Here is a 16,499-nt window from a genome sequence, read left to right on the forward strand (position 1 = left end):
GTGGGAAGTAGAAAATCAAGAGCCAAGAGTCTCGGTGTGCCTTGGTGGCTCAGTCATTTAAGCATCTGACTCTATTTTGGCTCAGATCATGATCTCAGGGTTGTGAGATAGAGCTGCGTGTGGAGAGGTCCACACTGGCATGGAGCCTGCTTAAAAGATTCCCTCATTCCCTCTCCCCCGGCCCTCTCTCTCTTTCACCCTGTTTAAAAAAAAACAAAAAACAAAAAACAAAAAAAAACAAAAAAGGAGCCAAGACCTTGTGATTTTTCAAAATATCACTATGGCTACTGTGAAAATAGATCACTGAGGGAGGGGTTGACACATAGGGAAGTAGGGAGGCAGGTTTGGGGATGCTTGTCATATTCTAAAGGAGAAAGGAAGTGGCTTTGGCTAGAGTTTACAGTAGAAAAAGAGGCAAATGGGAATATTGGGACTTAGAGAGTGATGGAAAGGTTGACCTCTGGATATGGGGCAGAGTTTTCAGGGGCACACTGTGGTGCCATTTATTGAGATGAGGAGAACCATTCAAGAAAATTTGTTTTGTGTTGTTTCAGTGGCGGTGTGTGTGAGGAGATGTTTGGTAGTTACCTTGATTTTCGACACACTATGAGATTTCTGTTAGTTATCAGGAGATTTCCAGTAGGAGGTTGCATGTGTGTAACATATTACATTTGTGATCTCTTTCTTCAACTGATACTAACTAGATATTCATTAAATGCATTGAGGTACAGTGGAAGATTCCCATTAAACTTAGATCTGGGTTCGTGTTGTGTTCCCCTCTTTCTTATCTATGTGACTAGAGTAAAAATCTCTCAAGAGATTGTTTTCTCATTTGTGCAATGGCAGTAATAATTAATAATGCCTATTTGATATTCACAGTGTGGAAATCAGTACAGTTATTCATATAAAGTAGCTCCAACACTGAATTTATAAAATTAAAATTGTTTGGAGTCCAAAACAAATATGCATTATCCTCCATTTAGTTTTCCCATTTTTGAATACATAAGACAGAACAATGTCATATGTCCACATGCCCATCCTATAATGTTTGCAAAGATGTCTCAGTGTGTAAGTACAGTTGTTTATTTTTTAATAATTCATTTTGAATAATACTCAAGTCTAATGTTACCATTAAGCCTAATGTTACCATTTTTACAAAGAGGATGAATCAGGATATTGGTCTTAAACCATCAACGCAGTTCACACATGTGATGCTACTGATATTAGTGAAAAAATGCTGCAAACCTTTGCTTCTTTCTGTGAAAACGGTTTTATTCATTTTCTTTTTCTAATTTTAAATATGAGGAACCTAAGAATCACTAACTTGCTCACCATTTCTGGAACCAGGTAAAAATCTCACCCACAAATCTGATTCATATAGCTGTTACATTGACGTCAAGATTTTAGGCATTTGGAAACGACTTTTAACTTATTCCCATTCTGCATGGATATGAATATATTGTGTACAATTGGAGGAAGAATGTTGATAGTTGTTTGGTGTAATGCTATTGTAAAGAAGAACAGAATATATTTTGACAGTCATGAGAATAGAGGTGGAAAGTTCTCTTGACTCTCAATGGTATTTTTTTTTAAGTGCTACAGAAAGAAAAAAAACTTAAAAAGAAAGATAACCTCTTTTATAAATTAAAGAATAATTCATATTAGCCACCACTACCCGAGAGAACAAAAGGTGCAACAGAAATGACAGTTCATAACCAAATATGGGTGATGAGACAAGCGCTTGAAAACAGACTGTTATGAATGAATGTTTTCTTCCCTTCTGAATCTGAGAGATTTGCTGTCCTTGTAAAAAATACTAAAGCCCCCTTTTATTTCCCTTTTGTTTTTTTAATTCATTTTGTAACTCATGCTTTCAGCTTAATAGGACATGAGGCCTCATGCACTTTTGTCCAGGAAGCAGGAGACATTTTCTGTTATATAAAACTAATGTCTTAGAAGGGATGTCAGTGCTTCAACTACATGTGGCATTTTCGGTAAACAAGACGACATCTCTCAATCTAAGGGATTTTAAATTTATCTTGATTAAATTATGCCCCAGGCTAGAGTTCCCTAAGGTACCTATATATCTCCCATATATTAAATATGCATTATTAAGGATGAATAATTCTTTTCCATAACATTACACAGCATATTTTTAATAAAATCCCCTATGATGTCCTGCTAAGTATGAGATGTCCTTGGTCACCTATCTTTGAAGTTTGAAAAACTTCAAGGAGACTATTTACTTTCTTTGTATTGAACAAGTTCTCAGAACACTGCACATTGACATAATTCTTCGACAGTCAAAATATTACTTGCTTTAGGTAGTTTTTCCCCCCTTTCCTAGAAGCCCAAGGGGGTAAGTAGAGGTTTGTGCAAGCTGTCAGGTACCTCTCTCCAGAAACGGAGAGAGAAGAACTTTAAGCATGTTTACATTATTTAAATTAAATATTTTGGTTCTGTAACTAAGATTCAGTATTTAACTACTTTCCTTTCCTCCCACCTCTTCTGATTTGGTAATCTGAAACTACCCTTGGCTTTCTCAGTCATCTGTAAATGCCCTAATATGTGTTTGCACTTTCAGAAGTGACGGCCTGGTGTGTTGGAAATGAACAGTCCACAACCTCTTCTGTCTATTGGCATCTCTTGTGAGGTTTCTACATTTTCATGAAGAGGAAGGATAAGAAAATTGGAATATTTGACTAGGTGTGGACTCCAGGCAATGATCCGTCATGGTCAATGTTACTGTCCTACCTAAGTAGGTATGAAAGACCTTTTGGTCGCCCTTTTGCCTTTTGAAAGAGGGTGAAGAGTAAAAGATAGTCTTTCAGACAAACTGGGGCACTTGAAATACCGTCATTACCTTCGGCATCCTACGGTGCCTCACAAAGTCCTGCAGTTTTATGAATACTTCTAGGTGCAGTTTGCTGGAATGACAGGTAGGTTACCCATTCATCTTGATGAAAGCCACATATATCCATGACATGATTCAATAGACACACTTGTTTGGGTTCTTCTCAGGTGGCCGTTATCTGTTCCAGGTACAATTCCAGCTCAGCCCACTCCATACGCAACTGCCTGTTCTCATTGTCTAACTTTCCTTTATTTCTGCTCAGTTTCTGTTTTAATGGCTTCATTTAACTCGCTCATCTGCATTCTGCTTTGCCTTTTGGCTCACTGATTGTTTTCTTTGTCCTGGTCTTGGAAAACTTGGCTAAATAACTGGTGTTTTTAGCCTCGTTTAGCCTTAAGATTCCCTCACAATGTTCCCTTGGACATCTCATGTAAATAGTAGCTAATATTTCTGAGCACCAAATTCTCTTGCTCCATATTCTTTTTCATTACTATGGAAATGAAAGGTGAAGAGTCTAAGGTTTTTTTTTTTTTGTTTTTTTTTTTCTGTCCTAGAAGAAATGACCTAAAATTTGCCATAGATCTATAATGTTACAGTTAATAGTAACCTCTGGGTGATCTGGAAAATGCTGGTAAGTCATATATAAGAGTGTGTGTACTTTCGGTAGATCTCTTGCCATCTGTATAGAAAGAATTGTTAAACATCTATGTAAATATTTTTATATGAATAAATTGCGTGGGTTAAAATCCAGTGAACAAAACAGAACTATACATTCATGATTTGGAAGCTTTTTCTACACAATTCCTTGAAGAATTGTTCAGTTGCTAATTGTTTCTGCCTTCTCTGCCAGAAAGACTAATATTTGGACTTAAAATGAAAAAGAAAACCATGGTAAGGGAAAGTAGAATTTCTTTATGAAATAACTATAGAGCGCCCCACAGGGAGAGTGAATAAGACGAAAATAATCACTGTAGGAATCTCCTTGTTAGAGAATATCCCTCCTGGCCTTGGGGAAAATGTATCTCTGTCTTGCTGTTTGTCTCTTATTCCATTGACGATGTCAATTCCAACTTTAGTAAAACTATTCCCCATTCAAGAGCATCCCTCTCCTAGGTGCGGCCCTCTATTACAATTGATCATCCTGGTTCAATTATATTCCACTTAGGCTCTTCCTCTGTTCCCTAACAGGTGTGTGTGTGTGTGTGTGTGTCTGTCTGTCTGTCTGTCTGTATACACACTTAAATTTATACTTATAATTTTAGATTTCCATCTCTGCAATACCTCTCAAATTAATCTTGAGACCCAAGATGGTTGGAGAGACACTGGGATTTTTAGTACTGAAAAGTTGTGCCCAGTATACTTTAGAAATTTGGTTAATTTCCAAATGGAATTGTAAAATACATGTCTATTGAAAATGGTAAGTGATTACAATAGAGAGCCATCCCCTTACCTCACGCATCTTCGTACCCCTATCATGACTATTGATGATCACTTATGGTATTTCCAAGTACAATTTATATTTTAAATGGTTTTGAACTTACAGGACAACTACTTAATACAACATTTCATAAAATAAGATTTAACTCTAATTCTATTTGTAAATAATTATATATACTAATAATATATATAGAAAATCTCCCACTGGTTCTGCTTTTCTGGAGAGCCCTGACTGATACAGATACAATGTAAGAGTTTAGAAAGAAATATATTATAAATATTATAAATATAAATCTCTATTATTATATTATTATTTGCTTTTAGGTCTATATTACGGAATAACATTTTTTTAACGCATGTTTGTGTTCAGCAAAGTTTAATTAAGATTATTTTTGCTTTCAGGGCATCTGGCTGGGTCAGACAGCAGAGCATACAGCTCTTGATATGAGGGTTGTAAGTCTGAGCCCCATGTTGGGTGTAGATTACTTAAAAATGAAATCTTAAAAAAAATGTTTATTGTTGCTTTCATTAGGAGCTAGTGTGTTGAGTTTGATTGAGGGGCCATGTTGTAAGAAATACTACTCCAGGTAGTTTATGCTCCAAGACTAAAGAGAAATAAATATGAGTACAATATAAGAAATGATGTTCTTACTTTTGTAGTAAGGCATGCCAACAACAACAACTACAAAGAACTGTTTGTAGGCATGTAGTAGTCTCCTGAGAAGTACTAATTTCCCTGTACATAAAAAGATTCGTGAATCAGAAAGGACGTGGACTATTTAAATGTTCAAAATACATTCAAACCTTGGAGATTGTCAGTCTGTGATGGTAATTATCATCCCATAAGAGTATAATTAGCTTTTTTTAAGAGACATAGTAGAGTCCCTGACTCATCCCTAGACACACTTTACCCCAATTGCCTGGAGAAATGTTGAACAATCCACACAAAATTACTCTCAGTGAGGCTTAGAGAAAACATTCTTGTATTTGAAGAGCACCAGAGTGGAGGAAAATATGGTAGAGCTTCTGGCTTGGTTTATTATGCCTCTGGTTCTGAGGACTTGAGACCATGGTATATGCCAATACATAGGATGCTCACAAGAAGGTAATTCAGAGAAATGTGATTAAGTCCTTGCTGTGAAACACTAATCTATAAGGCCCATAAGATCAGGTTACCTGTTTAATTTTTACTGATTGGTGGTTTTTTTTCATTTTGTTTTTGGACCTATTTATAGAGCACCTCTACTAAATAACAAAGATATCACTATAACATAGAGACCAGGTCTCTTTGATAAAGAGATATACTCCCAGGAAATTACTTTTAAATGCCCTTCCATGTGAAAAAGAATAAATTACACATACCTATTACCTATATCACATTTTGAATTGTACCATTTTCAGTTTTAACCTGGCCACACAGCGTATCTTCCTTATTGCTGTTCAGCACGGTAGTTTAATGATTCTGAAAAACTATTTTGCAGACATTTAAACTCAGAGATTGATTGCACAACTCCTCCAATTATCTGAATTTTAAAGGAATCCTCGTAACCATGTTTATTTTCATTAGTTACTCACTGACAAGTTGATTTACCATCTCATCCTTACCACAAGTGTCAGGATTCCAATATGCATTTAATTGTTTCTAAAAGCACTGTCCATTTAATTACATCCTTATAGTTTCTACCAGTTTTTATTTGTCCTCATTTAAATAGAGTTAGAACATTTCTCAACCAGGATGAAAATTTATATTCCTTTCTAATTACTAAAACATAAAATGGTTGATGGGGAATCTTATTTCACTCCTTACAACACATTTAACTCAAAATGGAGAGGCGTTATGATATAGATATCCCTAATAATGATAAATGTTAAAAGCAAGATTTTAGCATCAGAGTATCAAAATAGATACTCAGAAAATCTATCAATTCCTCAATATTGTGCTTAGCAATACTAATATCTGTATACAATTTTCAGTTAACTGAGCCTGAGAATATAGATTTTCCTAAGGAGAAACTTTTTGGCTTACCTGGACTTTGGCTAGCGTTTTATTTAGCATTCACTAGAAAGAATCAGGGTAGCTAGTCAGCACGATCATCCTGGGGAGAGACTGGAAATGCTTGAGTTCTCTGTTGTCCAACCCAGTGGAATTTTATGTTGTGGGTAGAGTTATGACTATATTAAGCAATTTTGAGACTAAACCAGTGAGTCTAAATCAGAATCATTGACTGATTGATTATTTGGATTTGTTGGTGCTGTTTGTTGGTCTGTTTCCAACAAGACAAAATGAAGGTCACCATTTATTAGATTTCAGTATGAAATTAGGGAGGATTGTTGTTTTCTAATTTTATTTTGATTCCAGTATAATTACTGTGTAGTGTTATGTTAGTTTCAGGTATATAATATAGTGAGTCAACAATTCTATACATTACTCAGTGCACATTATGATAAGTGTACTTTAAAAGGACAGTCATTTTAAACAAAAGTTTACTGTGGAAGAAAATAACAGTTCAGGGTTGTGATTTCTTTTCTTTTCTTTTCTTTTCTTTTCTTTTCTTTTCTTTTCTTTTCTTTTCTTTTCTTTTCTTTCTTTTCTTTTCTTTTCTTTCTTTTCTTTTCTTTTCTTTTCTTTTCTTTCCTTTCCTTTTCTTTCTTTTTTTATTTTTTGTTTTTAATTTAAATTCTAGCCAGTTAGCATGCAGTGTAATATTAGTTTCAAGTGTAGACTTTAGTGATTCATCACTTCCATACAACATCTGGTGCTCATCGCAAGTGCACTCTTTAATCCCTATCAACTATTTAACCCATCCACCCACCTCCCCACCCCTCCCACCTCCTCTCCAGCAACCCTCAGTTTGTTCTCTCTAGGTAAGAGTTTGTTCTTTGGTTTTCCCCTCCTTTTTTTCATTTTTTCTTCTATGTTCGTCTGTTTTGTTTCTAAAATTCCACATATGAATGAAATCATGTGGTATTTGTCTTTGACATATTTCACTTAGCATCATACTCTCTAGCTCCATCCGCATCCTTGTAAATGACAAGATTTCATTCTTTTTGATGGCCGAGTATTAATAAATTATCTGCATCTAATAACACCTCTTCTGTATCTATTCATTGGTTGTTGGCTATTTAGGCTCTTTCCATAATTTAACTATTTCTGATAATGGTGCTATAAACATCAGGCTGCACGTATCTCTTCGAATCACTATTTTTTTTATCCTTTGGATAAAGACCTGGTAGTGTAACTGCTAGATTGTAAGAAGTTCTAATTTTAACTTTCTGAGAAATCTCCATACTGTTTTACAGAGTGGCTGCACCAGCTTGCATTCCCATCAACAATGTAAGAGAGTTCTTCTTTCTCCACATCCGCACCAACACCTGTTATTTTGTGTGTTGTTAATTTTAGCCATTCTGACTGGTATAAGGTGATAGCTCATTGTGATTTTTATTTGTATTTGCCTGATGATGAATGATGTTGAGCATCTTTTCATCTATCTGTTGGCCATTGTATGTCATCTTTGGAAATAAGTCTCTTTGTGTCTTCTGCCATTTCTTAATTGGATTATTTCTTTTTTTTGGGGGGGGGAGTGTTCAGTTTAATAGGTTCATTATAAACTTTGAATACTAATCCTTTATTATATATGTTGTTTGCAAATACGTTCTCCCATACCATAGGTTGTCTTTCAGTTTTATTATTTCTTTTGCTGAGCAGAAGCTTTTTATCTTGATAAAGTCCCAATAGTTTTCCCTTGCCTTAGGATATGTATCTAGAAAGCCTTTGCTTTGGCCAATGTCAAAGAGGTCATGGCCTGTGTTCTCCTCAGGAATTTTGATGAATTACTGTCTCACATTTAGGTCTTTCATCCATTTTGAGTCTATTTTTGCATGTGGTGTAAGAAAGTGGTCTAGTTTCTTTCTTTTGCATGTGGCTCTCCAGTTTTCCTAATACTCTTTTTTGAAGAGACTGTCTTTTCTCCATTGGATATTCTTTCCTGCTTTGTTGAAAATTAGTTGACCATATAGTTGTAGGCCAATTTCTAGATTTTTCATTCTGTTCCATTGATCTTTGTGTCTGTTTTTGTGCCCGTACCACACTGACTTAATTTCTACAGCTTTGTAATAGAACTTAAGTCCGGAATTGTGATGCCTCCAACTTCACTTTTCTTTTTCAAGATTGCTTTGGCTATTTGGGATCTTTTGTGGTTGCATACAAATTTTAAGATTGTTTGTTCTAGCTCTATGAGAAATGCTGGTGGTATTTAATAGGAATTGCATTAAATGTGTAGATTGCTTTGGGTAATATAGATATTTTAACAATGTTCTTTCAATCCTTGAGCATGGGATGTTATTCCATATCTTTGTGTCCTCTTCAATTTCTTCCATCAGTGTTTTATTCTCAGAGTAGAGGTCTTTCACCTCTTTGGTTAGGTCTATACCTAGGTGTCTTACGGTTTTTGCTGCAATTGTTAATGGCATCGATACCATGATTTCACTTTCTGCTGATTATTATTGGTGTACAGAAATGCTACAGATTTCTGTACATTGATTTTGTATCCTGTGACTTTACTGAATTTGTGTATCAGTTCTTGCATTTTTTTTGGTGGAATTTTTGGAGTTTTCTATACAGAGTATCATGTCATCTGGAAATAGTGAAAGTTTGACTTCTTCCTTGCATATTTAGATGACTTATTTCTTATTGTTATCTGATTGCTGAGGCTAGGGCTCCCGGTACTATGATAAATAACAGTGCTGTGAGTGGACATCTCCATCTTGTTCCTGACCATAGAGGAAAAGCTCTCAGTATTTCATTGAGAATTGAGCATGATTTCAGCTGTGGGTTTTTCAGATATGGCCTTTATCATGTTGAGTTATGTTTCCTTTTATCCCTACTTTGTTGAGGGTTGTTATCATGAATGGATGCTGTACTTTGTCAATTTCTTTTTCTGCATCTATTGAAAGAAACACATGACTCTTATACTTTCTTTTATTAACGTGGTGTATCACATTGATTGATTTGTGAATATTGAACCATGCTTGATCATGGTGGGAATAAATGGGAATAATAAGCACTTAATCATGGTGAATAATTCTTTTAATGTACTGTTGTATTCAATTTGCTAGCATTTTATTGGGAAGTTTTGCATCCTTGTTCATCAGGGATACTGCCCTGTAGTTTTCTTTTTTAGTGGAGTCTTTCTGGTTTTAGAATCAGGGTAATATTGGCCTCATAGAATCATTTTGGAAATTTTCCTTCCATTTCTATTTTTTGAAATAGTTTGAGAAGAATAAGTATTAACTTTTTAAAAATGTTTGGTAAAATTCACCTGTGAAGCAATCTGGTCCTGGATGTTTTTTGGGAGGTTTTTTTTTTTTTTTTTTAACTGCCACTACCTTGCTCCTGTGCCTTCTTTCCAGGAGTAGGGCAGCACCCTCTGGGCTCTGTTTCAGCCAAGCCTTTGGACCTCTAAAGCTCCAATCTTTGAGAACAGCTGGTTGCAAAGTCTCACAAAAATCAGCCCCGCTCATTTTCCCAGCCAATGGCTTTGTGGAAATGTTCTCCAGGTGCATGTCCCCGTGGGCTCCCTCTCCTGCCTTTCTCTGCGACCAGACCTCCCAACGTTGCCCATTACCCTGGAATACTTCTCCTCTAACCCTCTTCTCCACACTCCTCTCTCTCCAGTTGTGCAGGTTTCTCTGTCAGTCTTAGGTCAGTTTCTTGGGTGTTCAGAATGATTTGCTAGTTATTTAGCTGTTTGTGCAGGAGGAGGCCAGCCCACTCTTCCTATTATGCCTCACCCCAATTTTCTGGATGTTAAATTTTGCCTTTAACCAAGCATGTGGTGGATCACTTAATAATCACTTTGATAGACCTCAAATTCCACGAGTTCACAGGGCAAATTTAAGGTAACAGCTGATAACATGATCTCTATCAAGTGGGGTAAAAATTCCCGAGATATAATACAGAGCTCAGTAAGACATCCTTGGGAGCACTTTCAAACAGTAGCAGGGGGAAGACAGTGGCCTATTTTTACTGCCAGATTGTACTGGCCTAATGTAGAATTAGTGTCCATATCCACCCATTGAGGAAGGCTTTAAAAGCTGAGACCTCCCTTAACTCCCAATTTCCCTACTAAAAAAAAAGATGGCATTCCTCTTTTTGTCCTGTTACCACTGCCTGACCGGAATCCCCACATTAAAAAGTCAAAAAGAATTCCTTTGGATTACAGTGACTCTGACAGATGCTAAAGGTATCATGGAGGTTATGGGACATTAGGTGGTATTTTGACCATTGCTGGACATTTTTTATAGCACAACACACTCCCCCTAGGACTCTCTGTCATTTAAAGTAATCAATCTCTAGTATAGGCTGAGAAGAAAGGAGGCCAACCCTGATCCCAGGGAGACAGGTGCCCCGGGTAAGGAATCCCTGCACCATATAAACCAGAATTAACATTTAGGAAGTATTTATCATTTTATTTTTATGGGCTTTTCCCGGCAAGGCGAGATGAATAGGAATTAAAATATGATTCTCACTAGTTAGGTAGCAGATTTGTTAATATAACGATAGCAAAAGTAACAAACTCCAGTGGTTATAATTGCCCAAAAAACAAAACAAAACAAAACAAAAAATATCCAAATTCTAAAGGGGATGTTCTCTATACCAGGTGGTTTCCCTCCAAGAGATGTTCCAGGGACTCAACCTCCTTTTTTCTTGTGGTTCCACCATGATCTTGTGGATAATTGTGTTTATTTGCATAAAGCCAGAAAAGAAGAGAGAAGCACAAAAAAATCCCATGGGGTGACATTTTTATAACTATGACCCGGAATTAATGCTCACCGTTACTACTCATGGTCTGTTGGCTAGAACGTGATCTCATACCCCTTGTCCCCATGTGCAAAGGAGGCTGGGAAATATTGTCTAGCAGATTTCCTGGGAAAACAGTGAAATAGGTTTGGTGAGCTGCTAGCACCTGTGGCTGCACGCCACTGCATGAACATTGAATTTTAGCATCCGATGCATGGAGACAAACATAAAGCAGAGAGAAATGAAATGGGACTAAATAAAGATTATTTTCCAAATTTATTGCTCAGAATTCCCAGACTTTCAAAAATCATGCATTGCAATCCGTATTCAAATATACATTGCTGTTCATGCTTGCCATCAACTTTATCTGTGGAATTCTTCCAATTTCTGTAATACCTGGACTCCCGGCTGTCCACTTGGTAACTCTGGAGATCACACAACCTGAGGACATATTTAGCAGACAATAATGAAAGTTAGAGGAGTGACAGATGAGGTTGAGTATTAGAGGAATTGCAGAGAGAAGGTATTGTGCAGTTCAGAAAACATGGCTATTTTTCTTTTTTTTTTCTTTATGAATTTGCCCCACGACGTATCCATCCAGCAGGCCGTGTAACGTTGTAGACACGCTTTACTCACACCTGCAGGTGAGAAACAGCTGTGTTATAAGAGAAGTATTTGCAAATATCTTGAATGGCTGTGTTACTTTGAGCAAGTCCCCTCACCTCTCTGGCTTCCCACTCTCTGGAAGATAATAGAGAAACCAGACAACGAGACCTTTTTCCTTTCTCCCTCCTTGTCCCTATTTTCATTCATCATCTTGTAAAATACTCTTTTTTTGGGGGGGGGGATGTGTTTCTGAATATGATTTAAAAGTTCTTTAATTACCTTATAAAATTGCATTTCAAGGTGAAGGTCCATGTGAGGGAATCTTTTGTCAACCCTTTGCGTGTCAGAATCAAAGTGGCAATTTCACTGCTTACAGTGGGGTAAAGATAAAAGGAATGCGTCTTTTACTAAAGTGGGAAGTCCAGGAGCAGTTTGGGGTATAAGATTATGTTCTTTTTTTTTTTTTTTTTTTTTTGAAGGGGGAGCACCTGGGTGGCTCAGTCATCTAAGTGAGTGCCTTCAGCTCTGGTCATGATCCTGGGGTCCCAGGATGGAGCCCCTCATCTGGCTCCCTGCCCTGCGGGAGCCTGCTCCTCCCTCTCTTCCCTGCTCATGCTCTATGTCTGTCTCTCTCTCAAATAAATAAATAAAAAGCTTTTGTTTAATGATCATTTATTTATTTTTGGCAGAAATGTAGATAATTCTTTTTCTTTTAAGATTTTATTTATTTATTCATGAGAGAGAGAGGCAGAGACACAGGCAGAGGGAGAAGCAGGCTCCATGCAGGGACCCCGATGTGGGACTCAATCCTGGGACTCTAGGACCAGGCCCTGGGCTCAAGGTGGTGCTAAATTGCTGAGCCACCCAGGCTGCCCCAATTTATTTAATCCAGAAAGCAGAATGTTTTCACCACATCCTTAAATGGACAGGATTGTTATATACCAAATATATTTCTGTTAGTGAAAAATGCATCATGAATATACCAAGGTTGCCTTCCTGAAAGAAAACAGTTGTTTTGTTTCGGTGCAGTCACTGCTCCAGCTCCTCTCCTGCTGGGCTCCCAGCTCTGAGGTCATTAAGCACACTGAACAGACAGCAAAACTTTTTATTTTATTTTATTTTATTTTATTTTATTTTATTTTATTTATTTTATTTTATTTTATTTTAATTTAATTTTTTAAATTATTTATTTATTTATTTATTTATTTATTTATTTATTTAGATGCAGCCCAGTGGGAGGAATTGGTTCTTGATGTTGGACAAGTAGGAACCAACCCCGAAGATATTTGACTCTTTTCTCTGAAGTCTTTCCCCAAATAACCTTTCTTGTGCCAATCTTACTTTCTACCCTTTTACATTAGTTGTAGTTTTAGACTTTTTTTTTAAATGACCATGCACTCTTCAGCCTTTAAAAAAAAAAAATGATGTTGGAAATTTCATGACACGTTTGGGGAATGCAGGAAGTATTGATAGAATGAACAAAGCTTTCTCTATGGTTTATTCATGCGGAGTGAGTTAACGAGAGTACCCCAAACGAGCTGCAGGCAGGGAGATAGACAGAGGCAGAAACAACATTAACATGCTGCACACTTGAAGTTGCAAGTTTGAAATCATTTGGGCTCTCTCCTGGAGCCACAGATTTTTCTCCATAGGAAGTTCTTATCTGTTGCAGAGGGAAGATTAAGTTCTATAAGAGTAAATAAACATCGCAGGTTGCAGATATTCTGATTCGGCAATGCCATCAAATTTCAGACCTCAGCATTATGAACTCTTAACCGGGGAAGTCTGGGCATGAGGGACTTTCAAAAAGAAGAAGCAAATATTTGAATATCTCCCAAGCTTCATGCCCTGTGCTGTATTTCCTGCATTGAAAATGTAGGCTTTTGATAATTGTGCATAAATATAAATGGAAGTCTGCTTGTCTGCATAGTGAGTTCCAGGGAAGATTTTTGAGATTAATACTTTTGAGAAAATAATGCATTAGGAAGCTAGAAGCATCAGAGCTCTAAGGGGCTTTGAGATCATCCTATTATTATTATTATTATTATTATTATTATTATATATTTTTTTTGGATGGAGAAAAATGCCCTAAGGTTGAGTGACTGTTGCCCAAGTTTACATATGGAGTCACATATATTGAAGTCCGACAGGTCTCCTGATTCTCATTACAGTGGCCTATTACATTAAATATGTAGCAGCAGAAAAACAATTTACAGCCCACATCCATTTTTGCAACCTGAAACAAGTGTTTTTTTTTCAATAGTCATAAAAATGTATGAATTGTAAAGATATAGAGTTTTGCTTTGTTTCCACCAAAGAGTTTTGCTTTGTTTCCACCAATCAAATGAGAAAAAAAGAATGAGTAATCCATACCTTGAAGTAACTAAACAGTTGAGCTAAGATAACTGACTATAGCTTTGCAGAGTCAACTTCATGTACACAGAAAGTCAACTAAAAATTACCTAGGTAAAAAAAAAGCAACATTAGCAGATCAGTTACAAAAATGGTAAAGCCAAAACAAAACAAAACAGTGGAGAATCTTACAATTTCATTATTCATGGAAATAGTCTCATGTGCACGTTATGGACGTGCCTGTGTGGAGAGACAACATCTTGAAGGCACCTAGTAGCATTTTTCTCTTGTGAATGTATAATACCGTGCACACATGATGGAAGAACTCTTGGGATTTTGGTAGTGTTCTCACGGTAACCAGTCGCAGTGGGGATGTTTGTGGGTGCATCTTTATAGGCTACACTGAGAAGGAGACAAATTGAGGGAGGGCTGTTCTCTCTGAATGAGGGTAAAATATGAATGATGGAAAGAGGGACATTTTCCAATTATACAATCAGAAGTCTTGCTTAATAGTGACACATGGACTAAAATAACCAACTCTATAAGGCCAATGAACTTGTTTGAAGTTTTTGTCAGGACATTATTATAGGATATGTAACATATAGAAAAAAACAAGGATGCAAAGATTATTTGCCACAGTGTGAGCTGTATTTCCAGTGAGCATCAAGGAAGAATTTATGAGGCATAAAATGATTACCATTATAATGTACGTATTAAACCCATATTCGTGTGCTAGAGTGCCTTGCTTTTTCGTCCCAGGATACACCAAACTTGAGTGTCTATGTGTGGATAGTCTCATTGAATAAAATTCCAGATCTTTAAACTCCATAAAAGCTGGATATAAAATTTATCTGAGAATACACCATAAGTGTGCTCTCAGAACTACAGTTCCACTTAATAGACTAAAGGCAGAGCTCTCTCCTGTTTTGTATCTTACTACAGTGTAGTACCTGGAATGTAAAAAATCCTCTCTCCTTCCCTCCCCTTCCCTTGCCTTGCCTTGCCTTTCCTCCCTCTCCTTTCCTTTCCTCCCTCTCCTTTCCTTTCCTTTCCTTTCCTTTCCTTTCCTTTCCTTTCCTTTCCTTTCCTTTCCTTTCCTTTCCTTTCCTTTCCTTTCCTTTCCTTTCCTTTCCTTCCTTTCCTTCCTTTCTTTCCTTTCCATTCCTTTCCTTCCTTTCTTTCCATTCCTTTCTTTCCTTTCTTTCTTTCCTTTCTTTCCTTTCTTTCCTTTCCTTTCTTTCCTTTCTTTCCTTTCTTTCCTTTCTTTCCTTTTCTTTCCTTCTTTCCTTTCCTTTCATTTCCTTTCCCTTTCATGCTAGCTGTTCAGAGCAGTGTGAGGTGATATCTCATCCTGGTTTTTATTGATCAATGATATTGAGCATCTTTTCGTGTGTCTGTTAAACATCTGTATGTCTTCTTTGGGAAAATGTCTATTGAGGTCCTCTGCCTGTTTTGTGATTAGATTTTTTTTTTGGTGTTGAGTTATATAAATTCTTTATATATCCTGGATATTAATCCCTTATTGGATATATCATTTTCAAATATCCTCTCTCATTTCCTAGTTGATAGTTTCCTTCACCATGCTAAAGTTTGTGTGTGTGTGTGTGTGTGTTCATAGTAATATTGTAATAATGTTATAAGGTGATACGTGGTGACTATACTTACTGTGGTGGGCATTGAGTAATATATAGAATTTTCAAATCAATAAGTTGTAAACCTGAAACTAATATAACATAGCATGTCAATTGTACTTTAATAATAATAATAATAATAATAATAATAATAGGGGCACCTGGGTGGCTCAGTGGTGGAGGATCTGCCTTGTGATCCTGAGGTTTAGGATCGAGTCACGCATCGGGCTCCCCGCAGGGAGCCTGCTTCTCCCTCTGCCTATGTCTCTACCTCTATCTTCCATAAATAAATAAACAAACAAACAAACAAACAAATAAATAAATAAATTCTTTAAAAAGTAATAATAACAATAACAAAATTGTTGGCCAGGGCTGCAAACTTATCTTAAACTCATCTGAAGTCCTCTTCCAAACTCCTTAGCTGTTGGACACATAAATTTTCTTGAAGATGTATGACTGACATCTCTGTTTTCTTGGTAGCTATTGACCAAGATCACTTTCTACTCTGAGAGGCCATCCTCTGGTCATTGATATATGGCACCTGCCTCTCAAAACACGGCAGCTTACTCCTCATAGGCTGGCAGGAGAATTTCTTTCAATGAAGGACTCAGTCCCTCTTTAGAAGATCAAGCCATACTCAGCTGGGATAATCCTTATGTATGTTAGCTCAGAGTCAACTGATTTGGGATCTTCATTTCATCTGCAAAATGCCTTCACCTTTGTCATTACATATAATCCTATAATGAGAGTGACATCCATCATAGTCACATCTACCAACACTCGAGGAGAGGATTGAACAGGATGTGTGCCCCAGGGGATG

The 16,499-nt window shown here is 36.8% G+C and overlaps 1 long non-coding RNA gene across 3 annotated transcripts in view; it reads left to right on the forward strand.

The window, feature by feature from the left end:
* Nucleotides 1–16,499, forward strand: part of LOC140604033 (uncharacterized) — a 247,272-nt gene that overhangs the window by 107,319 nt on the left and 123,454 nt on the right. Inside the window, exon 8 of one of the 3 annotated variants that reach the window (XR_012007069.1) lies at nucleotides 2,585–2,829. The exons of the other annotated variants lie outside the window; for them this stretch is intronic. This is a non-coding gene — a long non-coding RNA (uncharacterized lncRNA). Of the gene's footprint in view, nucleotides 1–2,584; nucleotides 2,830–16,499 lie in introns of those variants that run through there. 3 annotated transcript variants of the gene reach the window in all.

The sequence above is a fragment of the Canis lupus genome, chromosome 14, assembly GCF_048164855.1.
Source record: "Canis lupus baileyi chromosome 14, mCanLup2.hap1, whole genome shotgun sequence".
Classification (NCBI taxonomy): Eukaryota; Metazoa; Chordata; class Mammalia; order Carnivora; family Canidae; genus Canis; species Canis lupus.